The sequence below is a fragment of the Pantherophis guttatus genome, chromosome 2 (genome assembly GCF_059756535.1).
Source record: "Pantherophis guttatus breed Tessera chromosome 2, ASM5975653v1, whole genome shotgun sequence".
In the NCBI taxonomy this organism is placed as follows: Eukaryota; Metazoa; Chordata; class Lepidosauria; order Squamata; family Colubridae; genus Pantherophis; species Pantherophis guttatus.
Genome location: NC_142064.1, coordinates 158,209,106 through 158,222,025, shown reverse-complemented (window position 1 = coordinate 158,222,025; position 12,920 = coordinate 158,209,106). Strand labels below are relative to the sequence as shown.

At 39.7% G+C, this 12,920-nt stretch overlaps 1 long non-coding RNA gene across 1 annotated transcript in view; it reads left to right on the top strand.

Annotated features, from left to right (window-relative positions):
* LOC132710863 (uncharacterized) overlaps positions 1 to 11,702 on the top strand; it is a 61,041-nt gene extending 49,339 nt beyond the window's left edge. Inside the window, exon 3 of the long non-coding RNA XR_009621589.2 lies at positions 10,930 to 11,702. This is a non-coding gene — a long non-coding RNA (uncharacterized LOC132710863). The remainder of the gene's footprint in view (positions 1 to 10,929) is intronic.
* Positions 11,703 to 12,920: the final 1,218 nt, after the last annotated feature.

Genomic DNA, 12,920 nt, shown 5'->3' with positions numbered 1-12,920 from the left:
TTTATCTAACATAACAGACTGGTAAAATGTGAGTGACTAGTTTTGTAGCTAGCACAGTATATCCAGCAAACAATCTCCTGCCCCCAGTTCCTTTAATGAATAAAGCTAAAGGAAATTGGATCCAATGGGGCGTGTAGTCTGTGCATGTCTATAAGACACCCAATATAGCGCCAACTTGATACATTGGGGCTAGAGTGCCAGAAGACCTTCAATTGGGAAAATCAGCTATAGGAGATTGAAATGGGCACGTTTATCTGTGGGCTTTAAATATTCTGCCAATTTTCATCCATCCTGACTAATGTGATAAATGAAATTGTAATGTATCAACATCTGGAGCATCAGAAGTTCTGCCCCTCTGCTTTAAATTGAAAGTTGAGTGTCTTTGGATCCTCTAACTCCATTTTGACTACTGACATACCTTAATTAAATGAGACAAGGATAAATTTTAGCATAAGGATAGTGAAGTGGGATCATTAGAGAATTGAAAAAGATCTCGGAGGTCATCTAATTTAGTCTCCTGTTTGATGAATTATCTGTGAAACTGCTTTTTCAGATCTTGTTTCAGGACCTCCAGTGAAAGGGGCCGTACCATTTTATTAGGCAGTTTATTCCATTTGTGATTCTCAGGAAAATCCTCTTAATATCTAATCTGAATCTACTTTACTTCAGGAAGACATAGAACTGAGTCTTGTCCTTACTTTGTATGACAGCTCTTTATTATATGACGCCTGGTGTCCCATCTCCCTTCAGCCTTCTCTTCTGTAGGTTAAACTTACTCAGGTTCCATAAACATTCCCAATAGGACTGTTTCCAGTCTTCTCATCACCTTGCCTGCCTTCCCTTGAACTCTGTCCTTTACTAATGCCCATTTTGTACTCTGTTAACTGGAACTGGACACAGGATTCCAAGTGGGGCCTCACCAAGGCAAAGTAGAGTAGAACAATTATATCCTATGATCTGGTGTGTAAGTTTCCATTAATATATTGCAAAATACCACAGGCCTTTTTAGCAGCTGTACCATACTCTTGGGTCATGTTCAATCTGTGAGCTGTAATACTAAAACACTCAGGTCCTTTTCACATGTACTACTGCCAAGTCACATCTCCTCCGTCCTACATTATGCTTTTCATTTTTTCTTGCCAAGTACAGCACATTATATTCCTTGCTATTAAATTTCATCTTGCTTGTTTCAGCTCACAGTACTGTTCAAGCTACTGTCTAGATCTTCCTGAATTTTGCCTTTCTGTTCTAATACTTATGCCCCTTCCCTCAATTTTATATTCTCTGCAAGCGATAATCATCGCCTCAACCCCTTCAGCCATTTCATAAATTTTAAAAAAATGTGGAATGGTGCAGGGCTTCGGAACACCATGATATTCTACTGAACCCTACTCTTCTAGTTCATGTGGAGCCATTTATACAGTAATGTATTCTGACTATGCTCGTTCAACCTGTTACCTGAATGCTTCTACAGTGTTTCCCCGTAAATGAGACCTCCCTGGATAATAAGCCCAATTGGAATTTTGAGCGCATGCACAAAAATAAGGCCCCTGAAAATAAGCCTTCCCCAAAAATAAGCCCCCCCCGAAAATATTTAAATGCATGCGCAGCCGGTCACCGCCATTTCCTCTGCTTAAGGTTAGGGAGGCAGAGCTGGAAATCAGGTAAGACAGCAAGAGGAGCCCCGTCTTGTTCCACGCACCCAAAATAATAAGACCTCCCTGAAAATAAGGCCAAGTGCTTATTCCAGGGTTCAAAAAAATATAAGACAGGGTCTTATTTTTGGGGAAACAGTATAATGTAGCCCATATTTCAGATTTATTAATGAAGTTACCATCAGTGTGCTGCTGCGGTCGAAGTACAGTATGTTGTCCATGGTGTTCTTCTGATTTGATATGACACATTTGCGACAAATCCAAAAACTGTGGAGTCCTTGATGCTCTCAGAGCTTCTTTGTTTTCTTGCAGACATTTCATTATCCGATCAGGGTAACATCTTCGCTGCTAGAAGGCAGTGGGGTTTGCTCTCCGTTTATGGTACTATAGTTTAATCCACTAGATCTGACCTACCCTCTTAGTTGATTGAAATCTGTTCTTCTGAAGTTTGGCATAAAAGTCTGATTCTTTTCTATTTCTTCTCTCCTTGATATCACGAACTGAAAAAAAACACCATAGTCATAGAATTTCTCCTTGAGGTTTGAGTCACCATCGCTTCTCCAATTCCTTCCTGTTTAGAAGGATTGGATCCAGGACCTCAGACTTCCTTTTTCTTTCTTCTATCTTCTGATCAATGAAGTTGTCAACAAGAGGACAGGGATTTGCTGGAATTCTGTTACGGTTGTCAGTATTAGATTCCCAGCAGATATTGAGATAACTGAAATCTCCCATTGTCACGATTGCTTGACTCTTTAAAAGCTTGTTTACTTGGCACAGAAACAACTCATCCATACCTTTTGCCTGTCTAGTAGGCTAGGATTATGTTATTTTCTTTTTGTTTCCTTTTATCCTTACCCACATTTCCATGCTGGGAAATGTGCTTTCTCTGTGTAACTGGTGCCAGGTTATCTGCAGGAGTGCTTCTCTCATTAGAATTGGCCTGACCAAGCCAGTTCAATCTACCAGAGAAAAGCTATAACAAAGGGAGGCGAGAGGGACCACAATTGACAGTATTGTTAGTCCTTTGGAATGGCCTCCCAATGAGCATCCAGTTACCACCCACTTTGTTCTTTTTTTAATAAAAAGTTTTTTATTAGTAATTCAAAATTAAAAACATTGGACATAGATATGACATCACTGGTCTCAAGCATCTTCCAACACTTTAAGTTAATACATAATATACTAATGATGATATAATAATATATTCCTTACACCTTATACAATATTTAAACATAGTATAATATTAATCATTTATACCTTATTCCTATACAATTATACATATCTATACCTACATATACCTATCTATACAATTCACATACATATTTATAATATGTATATAATTCTATAATAACGTATATAATTCTAGTCTAACACTACACATTTGTCTCGGCTATCCTCCTTTTATCTAACCATTCATAGAATTTTGCCCAGATTTTATAGTACAATGTTTCGCTTTTATCCTTGAGTTCCAAGGCGAGTGTATCCATTTCTGCGCAGCTGAAAATTTTTAGTAGTATTTCCTCTTCATTTGGGGTAACTTTCTCTTTTCACTTCTATACAAAGGCCGCTGTAAGTATATGCAGTAGCAGATAATTTATGTCTTTCTTGTATTTGCAGTTAGCACTCACTTTGACCATCTTCATGAAAACAGCTTTTCTAGAAGGCTTTATAATTATAGCATGTCCCAGACACCAATTTGAATGGGTCATAGGTTGGTGCTATTAACACAATTTGCATTTTTTGCTTATTAATTGGTTTGCAGATTCTTTTAACTGTGCACTTTAATTGCAAACTATTTATTCTGTGTTTATCTTTGCGAATCACCAACAATCCTTTAGAATTAGAGTGATTTATACATGTGGCTGAAAAATAGATAAACATATACAGTGGTATAGTGTTTCTATTTTTTCTGTTGAGTCTGCTTCTTTGGAGTAAGTTGTAGTCTTCCAGTGCTCTGTTTAGGGTTGCCAGGTTTGATTCCAAAAAATAGCGGACAAGTGGGGGTGGGGTGGGGGGGGTTAAGTAGTAAAAATTTTTTTAAAAAATTACAATTAAATTATATATTTTCATACAAACATTTTAACACGTATTAAAATAATCACTTCAAAACTTTACTTAAAATTCAAAACATCAAATATATTATAATAATATGTAAAATATTAAATTACATTTTACTTTGCTGTCGTGTGTATTTTTTATTTGACTGCGCAGCTTTGATCAATTCTTTGTGTTTAAGGAATAATTCTTTAATTTCAGTACAACGTTGAGAAATATTAAAAAATATACAAAGTTCACTTCGAACTGATACAAGCAGTCAGTTACGTTCGTCAGTCCACAAATTTCCCATGACGCTGAAAATTCGTCCAACGTTTGCATTTGATACCGGAATTGATGCACAATACTGGAACAGTTTCAGTAAACTTGGAGCTGGCTCTTTCTTGAAAAAGTACATCTACTTATCAAAGGATGAATCGTCCTGCAGATGAACATAAACTTCTTCTAAGGCAGAAATTTCATCGAAGAGAGTGTTGGGTGGAAGTTCTTCTCGCCATGGTGATAATAACCAGATGTTCGTCATTTCTTCTAAAGTTGGAGGATTATTGTGATCAATTAGATTGAAACAATTTAGCATCTCATATACTGAATCGGTGAAATTATACCACTTTTCTAGGTACGCAATGGCTCTTTGATACACGTTGATGGCTTCTTTCTTGAACTTTTGCACGGCATTCTCAGGCAAATGTTTTTTACGTAAGGCAAATAAAACTTTCATTCCAAAAAACTGCTCATCGTATTTTTTTTTGCAAAGAATCACGCAGCTTACACATGATAATGTGAAGATCACATGCAAGAATTTTCTTGCTTTCCAGCTTCAGTAGGGTGTCTTGCATTATTGACATGAAGAAGTGTGTGAAATATAAATACAATTCTGAAATTGTCGTCCTTTGCGAGTTCGTTTTCCTGATCCGAAATAAGGTTCCAGATAACCTTATGGCACTCATCAGATCCAAGAGAAATAAAATACGATTTTAGAGGTATCCAGTTTAAAAGAAGTCTTTTGACCGCTTTAAACAAACTTAACCAACGTGTTGGAACATGGCGCAAAACTTCATGGAATTCTGACTCGCAAAACTCAAAAAATGATTTCAACTCTTCTCGTTTCTTCGCAGAATTCAAAAATTTGGCAAAAACCTTCAGCACTACATTTTCGATATCAAAAGATAACTGCTTTAATGCATTTTTTGCGCTGTTGTGTAAAATGTGATTATTGCAATGAGCATTCGATCTTTGTCTCATTCTAACTTATGAAAAAAAAGACAAAACGTGATTCTCCTATCCTTATTCTCTTAGACTGTACAGCTTTAGATTACGTACCATTTCATCATAAAGCTTTTGAATAAAAAAAAATGTCCACTATTTTGTGAAAAAAAAAATAGTGAACATAATGTGAAAAAAGTGGACTGTCCGCTCAAATAGTGGACACCTGGCAACCCTAGCTCTGTTCCAATTGTGTGTCACCCCATCACATTTCAGTAATGCTTGTGTCATATTCCCCTTGCTCTGTTAGGATTTTTTCCGATCTGTTTCCCATACTCTGGGCAGACCCTTAAAATACTCACCAGGCATCCAGTGGATAAATTAAAATGTACATTGCTTATGCCATTGGGATAATAGTAATCTGTCCTAAAACATTTAATATATTTAACAAGCAATATATAAGCAATTCTTCCTCAACTGGTGTCTTACAGATGTATTAGATACCAATTCCCATAAATCGCCAGCTAACAGTCCACACTTACTGGAAATACCTGATTGGTAGAACTGTAAAGAAAACATTGAAGGGGCTCCCCTCCCCCTCTCTTGCCTTTTCAGCTTCTTTCATTTAAAGCTGTTGTGTGAAACCAAGGAGCCCTCTAAAAAGAAACATATAGTCCTTTGAGTCCAAGGTGTTTACCTGAGAACTAGGTGAGAGGAATCAAGGGTGGTGAACTAGATTTGTAAGTGTGTACGTGCATGATAGGTGTAGTAGAACATGCAGATTATAAAACTAGAGCATGTGATGGTTGTGTACAGACTGACGGGAAGCAGGCCCCATGTATAATTGTGTAAGTGTTGCTGAAGCTCTATTCCACCCGCTTTTACTGGTTGCCAGCTGCCCTATAGGCAGAAGGGAGGAAGGGAGTAACTACTTCTTGCTCAACCTGTATGGAATCAAAGCAAACTTGTTCTGGAAACATGCCAGGTGGGAGAATCCAGGTACCCCAAAGATGTGGGGGAGGGGAACCAGCTTCCCACGGTCAGAAGAGAGGCTTTGTGACACTTGCTGGGAAGTGACTATTTTGGTAAAGGAGCAGTTTTGTTAATGCAGGGCAAGCTGCGTGGAAACGTGTAGCAGCTATCTCAAACATCTGAAAGTTTTGCATTCTGCATAAAGTCACTTTTCATTTCTGTCGTTTTAGGCCTCCTTATCTAATACACAGAATCAAGTTGGCTGTGGCTTTTATCTTTTCCCCTCTCACTTTCCTGCATGTATTTCATGTGATCCTGTGAACAGAGAACAGTGGTAAAGAGCATCAAGGGTGGTGGATAAATTACTCTAAACAATTATGGCCTTTCAATTTATCCTCAGGACAGTTTATGTAACACATTTCCCATGTTTTTTTTATATTTAATCCAAGCAGGAACTCTGTACAGCTGCCAAAGCAATTATTTGAATTTATTTTTGTAGTAGCTAGTTTCGATGAGCGTTTTGAATCCTGTGCACCAAGAAATAGCAAATGTTTTTATAATCCTTCTTTTTTATACAAACAAACAAACAAACCAATAAATAAATAAATATTGATATATTAAATCCAACTTTAGCTTTGGCACAATTCTCTTGGCATCCTGAATGTGGAACTTGGAGCCAGTTTTCAATCCTGACCTTGCATCTAGTCTATATTTCACAGGAATTGAACTTAACAGGCAAGTTTATTTTCCAGTTGTATCTTTTAGATCAGACTTTTCTAGAGTGGTAATTCATCCCACTGAAGTACTATCTCAATGCGTGGATGGAAGAAAACAGATAGATATTGATGTTAAGCTCCAGCACAATAGAACTGCTCTTACATTGGGATTCACTTTGAGACCCAGTGATCATTGTGGATGGGAAGCCATTGCTCCCCCAAGGAGCAGACCCAGGGGTGAAATGCTCCCGGTTCAGACCAGATTGCCCGATCCGGTAGCGATGGCAGCGGGTGGTTTGGAGAACTGGTAGCAAAAATCCCTGGCCCCCCCCACGCCCAGCTAAGCCGCGCGATCATCAGAGGCTGTTTTTTTACTTTTGAAAGCATTTTTTCTACAATCTTTTCTACAGCCTCTTCAGCCGAAAAAGTGCTTTTAAAAGTAAAAAAAAAGCCTCTGATGATCGCGCGGCTTAGCTGGGATCGTCAGAGGCTTTTAAAAGCATTTTTTTCTGCAACCACTTTGGCCGAAGAGGTTGTAGAAAAAATGCTTTTAAAAGTAAAAAAAAAAAAAATTGGCCATGCCATTACCCCCCCCCCCTCCCCAACCCACACCTACAGAACCGGTAGTAACAAATTTTAGATTTCACCCCTGAGCACAATTTGGAAGGCCTGCTGGAATTGTGGCTCCTTCTAGAATAGCAGATGGAGGCTTTGCCTAACTTCGACTGGTGCATCATTTGTGGCCTTTCCTGGGCCCAGGGAACCTTATGATGGCGGCTTATATCCTCATTACCATGACTATTGCAAAGCACTCTGCATGGGTCTGCCTTTAAAAACCATCTGGAAGCTTCAATTGATACAGATTGCAACACTCCAAGTAAGTGCTCCCTGGCAGCCATCAGTGGGAACATGCAACACCTATTTTGTAAGCCCTGTATTGGTTACCTATTGGCTTCCAAGTGCAATTAAAAGTACCAGAGGCATTATGTCTCAGCACCAAACCACATGCACGACTGCAATTCCCTAATGACGTTGGCCCAAATGTTGCAATTATGTGAGAACAAGTTATTGATTCCTCAACACTTTGGGAAGGTCAAGGAGAAGGATGGTCGAAAGTATTACTTTTTGGTGGTGACACCCAGCCCTTTGGAACGGCCTCCCATCTGAGGTTAGACTTGTTCCTATCTTGGCTAGCTTCCAGAAGATGTTCAAGATCGAGCTCTTCTACTGGATGTTTGCTCTGTGATGCTATGATGCGTTTTTGATAGGGTCACCATATGCTTTGAGGTTTGAGTTTCTTCCTCTTCTCAGCACTGTATGTTTGTAGTTTTGCTTGGAGATTTTTTTTATTGCACTTGAAAGCTGCTTAGTCTATTAGATTGTGGTGAGGTGAAATCAAATAAATTCATAAATAAATAAACTTATGTGTTTCTTTATAAAATTGGCATGTGAGTTTGTCTAAATGTTCCATTTTTCAGCATGTTGCTTGGGACGTTTTTCAAATGAATCCATCTGCAAAAATCCTTACTGGGGAAGTGTGATAATCCCCCTAGTTTAAGGTTGGCACAAAAGTGCTCCCTAAAACATCTAGCCCAGGGGTCTACAACCTTAAATACTCAAAAGAGCCATTTGGACCCATTTTCCACAGAAAAGAAAACACCGGGAACCACAAAACCTGGGTGGGTGTGGCCAACTTGACATCACTCACTTCCACCAGTCACATGATCCCCCTAGCCACGCCTACCCAGCTGGTCATTAGGGCAGTTGTTAAAAAACACCGAGAACCACAAAACCCTTTTGACATCTCTCTCTCTCTCTTTCCCACCCCTTCCCTCCTCTCTCTCCCACTCTCTCTGTATCTCTCTGTGTTTGCCCTGGCCACTTCTCCATCCCCTGCCATCGTCCTTACCTTCTCAGGCCAGGCGAGGAGTGACTGGGAGGGTGAGGAGTGGGGCCAGTCAGTGGTGGGATCACCCAACAGGGAGCCACAGCAGAGGGCCCAGAGACCCGCATGCAGCTCCGGAGCCGCAGGTTGCTGACACCTGATCTAGCCAATTGAACTCATGCTGAGGGGCCCAAGGATTCAGCTTTCATTTCCCCTAGAGAGCCAGTTTGGACCAAGCTGGAAAGTGGATGACTGTGAATTCTAGTCCTGCCTTAGCCATGACAGCTGGCTAGTGACTTTCAGCCAGTCACTGTTTCTCAGCCTCATAGGGTTGTTGTTGTGGGGGAAATAGTGCAGAGGAAGGTATGTTGGATATGTTCACTGCCTTGAGTTATTTATAAAAATAATAAAGACAGAATGAAAAATCTTTTAAAACTGATCTAAATCTAAAGCGGGTCCCTCCCATCTACTCCCATGTTACAGAGACACAAGTTGTCAACCAGACTACATTTTTATTGTTCCACCTAGGTCATTGGGAAGGTAGGCTGAGCTCTAGATAAACCTAACATCCCTTCCAACTCTGATGACGTTCTATGTTCTAACCAACATGTGGCCATTGGAACTTCAGAACAGGGTAGTAAGTACCTTTTGCGGGGTCTGTCATAACTTAAGGACTACATTAAGTTGATGTTTTCTGTTTTCACTATGGAGGGCTGGTTGATGAAATTGACAAATTTTGCTGAGATGTATAAAGTATCTTCTTTGGTTAGAGAAATTTATTGGTGACTGGAAACCGCTTATGGACTTTTTGCTTAAAAATGAAAAAAATGAACATGTGATTTATGGTTTTGATGGTTAAGGTAGATTATAGAAAAAAGAGTATGATGACATAACTTTAAAGAAAGAGGTTAAAATGTAATCATACTTATAACTGCTGTGAAGACTATCGGAAGCCACTGCTTGGCACCTGATTATTTTAGTGAGAAGTGTTCCTTAGCATATGATCAAGAGCAACCCCTGAATGTGGACAAAAGACATACTATATGGTGGTGCTAAAGGAACAAAAGGATTTCCAGGCTGCTCTGCTCTGGTAAGTTTAATTTAGACAGCTTGAGTAGCGCATAAAAGAGGAACCACGGAAAGATACTAAGCGACTGGGACACTGTCATGTGTAAGGTCATAAGTGCAACTGAACTTTCATTTCACTTTCCTAAAAAATGATATTTACCATCTGGAATTTGCCCAAACCAGTGGTGGGTTTCAATTTTTTTTACTCCCGGTTCTGTGGGTGTGGCTTGGTGGGCGTGGCAGGGGAAGGATACTGTAAAATCTTCATTCCCTCCCCAATCCAGGGGGAGATTACTGCAAAATCCCCATTTTCTCCCGATCAGCTGGGACTTGGGAGGCAGAGAATCAGCTGGGACTTGGGGGCCAGTCAGAATTTTTACTACCGGTTCTCCGAACTACTCAAACTGTCCGCTACCGGTTCTACAGAACTGGTCAGAACCTGCTGAAACCCACCTCTGGCCCAAACCTTTCCACCATGTAAAGGATTACATTTTAATTTTTTTAACAGAAGACGTTGTAATAGAAGAGATAAACCCATAATTTTGTCTCATTTAATATGCAGAAGAATGTTATGATTAAACAGATTCTGTGACTTTTAATATTGATGGCAAGTGATGGTAGGGAGCAAGAAAATTACAATACAGGTAGTCCTTGATTTACAGCAGTTCATTTAGTGACTGTTTAAAGTTACAACATCGCTGAAAAAACTGACTTATGACCGTTTTTCACACTTATGACCATTAGAGTATTCCCAGTGTCAACTGATCAAAATTTGGATGTTTGACTCATATTTATGATGGTTGTAGTATCCTGGAGGAGTGTGTGTGTCAGGTGATAAGCTTTTGCGATCTTCTGACAAGCAAAGTCAATAGGGAAGCCAGATTCACTTAACAACCGCATTACTCACTTAACAACTGCAGTAATTCACTTAACAATTGAGGCAAGAAAAGTTGTAAAATGAGGCAAAATTCACTTAACAACTGTTTTGCTTAACAACAGAAATGTTGGCCTCAGTTGTGGTCGTAAGTCGAGGACTACCTGTAGTTCACTACCTTTTGTGCCCATAGATAATTTGCCCCAATTTTAATACATACTCACACTCACACTGTTGAATGTTTGCATTCATTGAGGGGACAGAGTTACCAAAAATGCACCAGAAAATAATAGCAAACCCCAGGATGACAGATTTAGAAGGGATCCAATGTTCTTCTTTTGATAAAGATAGCCAACCTATAGGTTTCCCCCATGACTGGAATAGAATGCTTTGTAACCATCCTTGAGTCGGCAGAACACAACATAACGATATGATATTTGCTGTCCTTTGTTGCTAATTTCTATCTCTCTTTTATTTATCGTTGTCCCCCATCATTGTTAGTCATCTGACTTCCTTCCATCTCAGAGAGTGTCAAAGCAGAGGAGAAAAGGCTTTTTCAGCACAGTGAAGGATGACATGGTTGCCTTACTCAGGGGCTGAGGATGAAGGGAAGACAACGCCATTCAAACTACTTTAAGCAGAAAAAAGATGCTGTTGGAATATCTTTGTCTCATGGTTAGATCCAAAACGAATACGACCCATACGCCACAAGTGAATTTTCACAAAGGAAGGAAGAGTTTTTCTAACTGAATGCTGTCCTCCAGTAAGGTTTTTTCTTCAGCCCCAAACCAGCTTGCCCCATCTTTATTGATCAATTGATTAAATTGTTACCCTCTTTATTACTTTATAAATAACTCAAGGTGGCAAACATTCCTAAAATTCCTTCCTCTTCCTGTTTCCCCCTCATAGTCAGCTGGAATCTCCTCAAATTTTCAAAACTCAGATTTCTGGAGGAGCTTCATGGAGACTCTTAGGAGATACCGTTTGCCTGGGTGATTGCATTCTAATGCCAGTGAGATGATAAATTGTTGTCAACCTCAATGAGTGTCTTCCCAATTTAGGGAGGAAATGGCAATGGTGTGTGTATGGTGGAGTGGGGGGAGGGTGGACAGGAATTATGGGCAATGTCTATAGTTGTAGCAACCAAGCTTTGATTAAAACATTCTTCCAAAGTATTATTGTACATGCATCATGCAAATGTGGTATTTTCCAAAATGCATTTTTTTAGAATAGACATTTACTCAACCATCTGAGAAACCAAAAGGACTCTGCTCTCATCATGCAAAAAAAAAATAAAAAATAAAAAAAATATATATATCAAGGTAAATCAGCTGATAAAATAGTAAATTCTGCTTAAAATGAAAGGAAGGAAAACGGCTGAAATCTTGACAGATGAGTGCTTTATTTATCTCCAGGAGCTGGAGATAAAACTGAATCAGTGGTGGGTTGCTTCCAGTCCGCACCGGTTCGCAAGAACCGGTAGTAAAAATTTCTAGAAGTTCGGAGAACCGGTAATAACATTGGCTGGCCATGCCCCAGAACCAGGCCCTGCCCAGTTGCCGCTTGCTTACCCCGCCCACCTCATCAGAGGCTTTTAAAAAAAAACTTTTAAAAGCATTTTTTCTACAACCTCTTCGGCTGAAAAAAATGCTTTCAAAAGTAAAAAAAAAAAGCCTCTGATGATCGCGCGGCTCAGCTGGGATCGTCAGAGGCTTTTAAAAGCATTTTTTCTACAACCTCTCCCGGAAGGCCAGGAGCATGGGGACCGATCTCACCTCTGACTGGACAATATTATACCAGAGGGCGTGGGCCACAGCAGAAAAGGCTCTTGTCCTGGACCCCACCATCCAAAATTCTTTGGACAATGGGATCCATAGGGATCCCTTTCCTCTGGAATATGTGGGGTGGGTTAATTCCTTGGGATTAGGTGGTTCCTCATATACCCAGACACAACTCCCATAAGCCTAAACCAGAGTTTTATCTTAGGTATTAATTCTGATCGCACACTCACATATGCATAGAGGAATGCAGAAAACACAAAGGTATGCAGTAATTCTGAAGATTACACAGGCAATGTTTGTAAAGGACTTTCAGAAACCATGATGTAAATTTGGAACAGTAATATTAAGGTATCTGAATTCAGTCCATCTTGCTCCCAGAAAGAATGACTCTTGGAGTGATTCTGATAAAGTCCCTGAATTTCTCAATAAAGTGAGTTGCTTTTTGAAGAAATTGGGATTTTTCCAATACTCAGACTTGTGAGGAATCTCTGGTTTCTTCTTTGAATTGTTTTATAATATTTCTCTTTCCTTTCTTTGAACCTATTTCCCTGAATGATTGCGTAGGAGTTCCTCCACATCAAGAAATTTCCTGGAAATACCACCCTGGCCTCTGTCAATCACGAAGAGTCTAGCGAAGATGCAATTTCCTTAGTATTGTGGCCACATGACGTTGGCCTGTTGAAACTGGAGTCTACTCAAGCAGGGAAACAG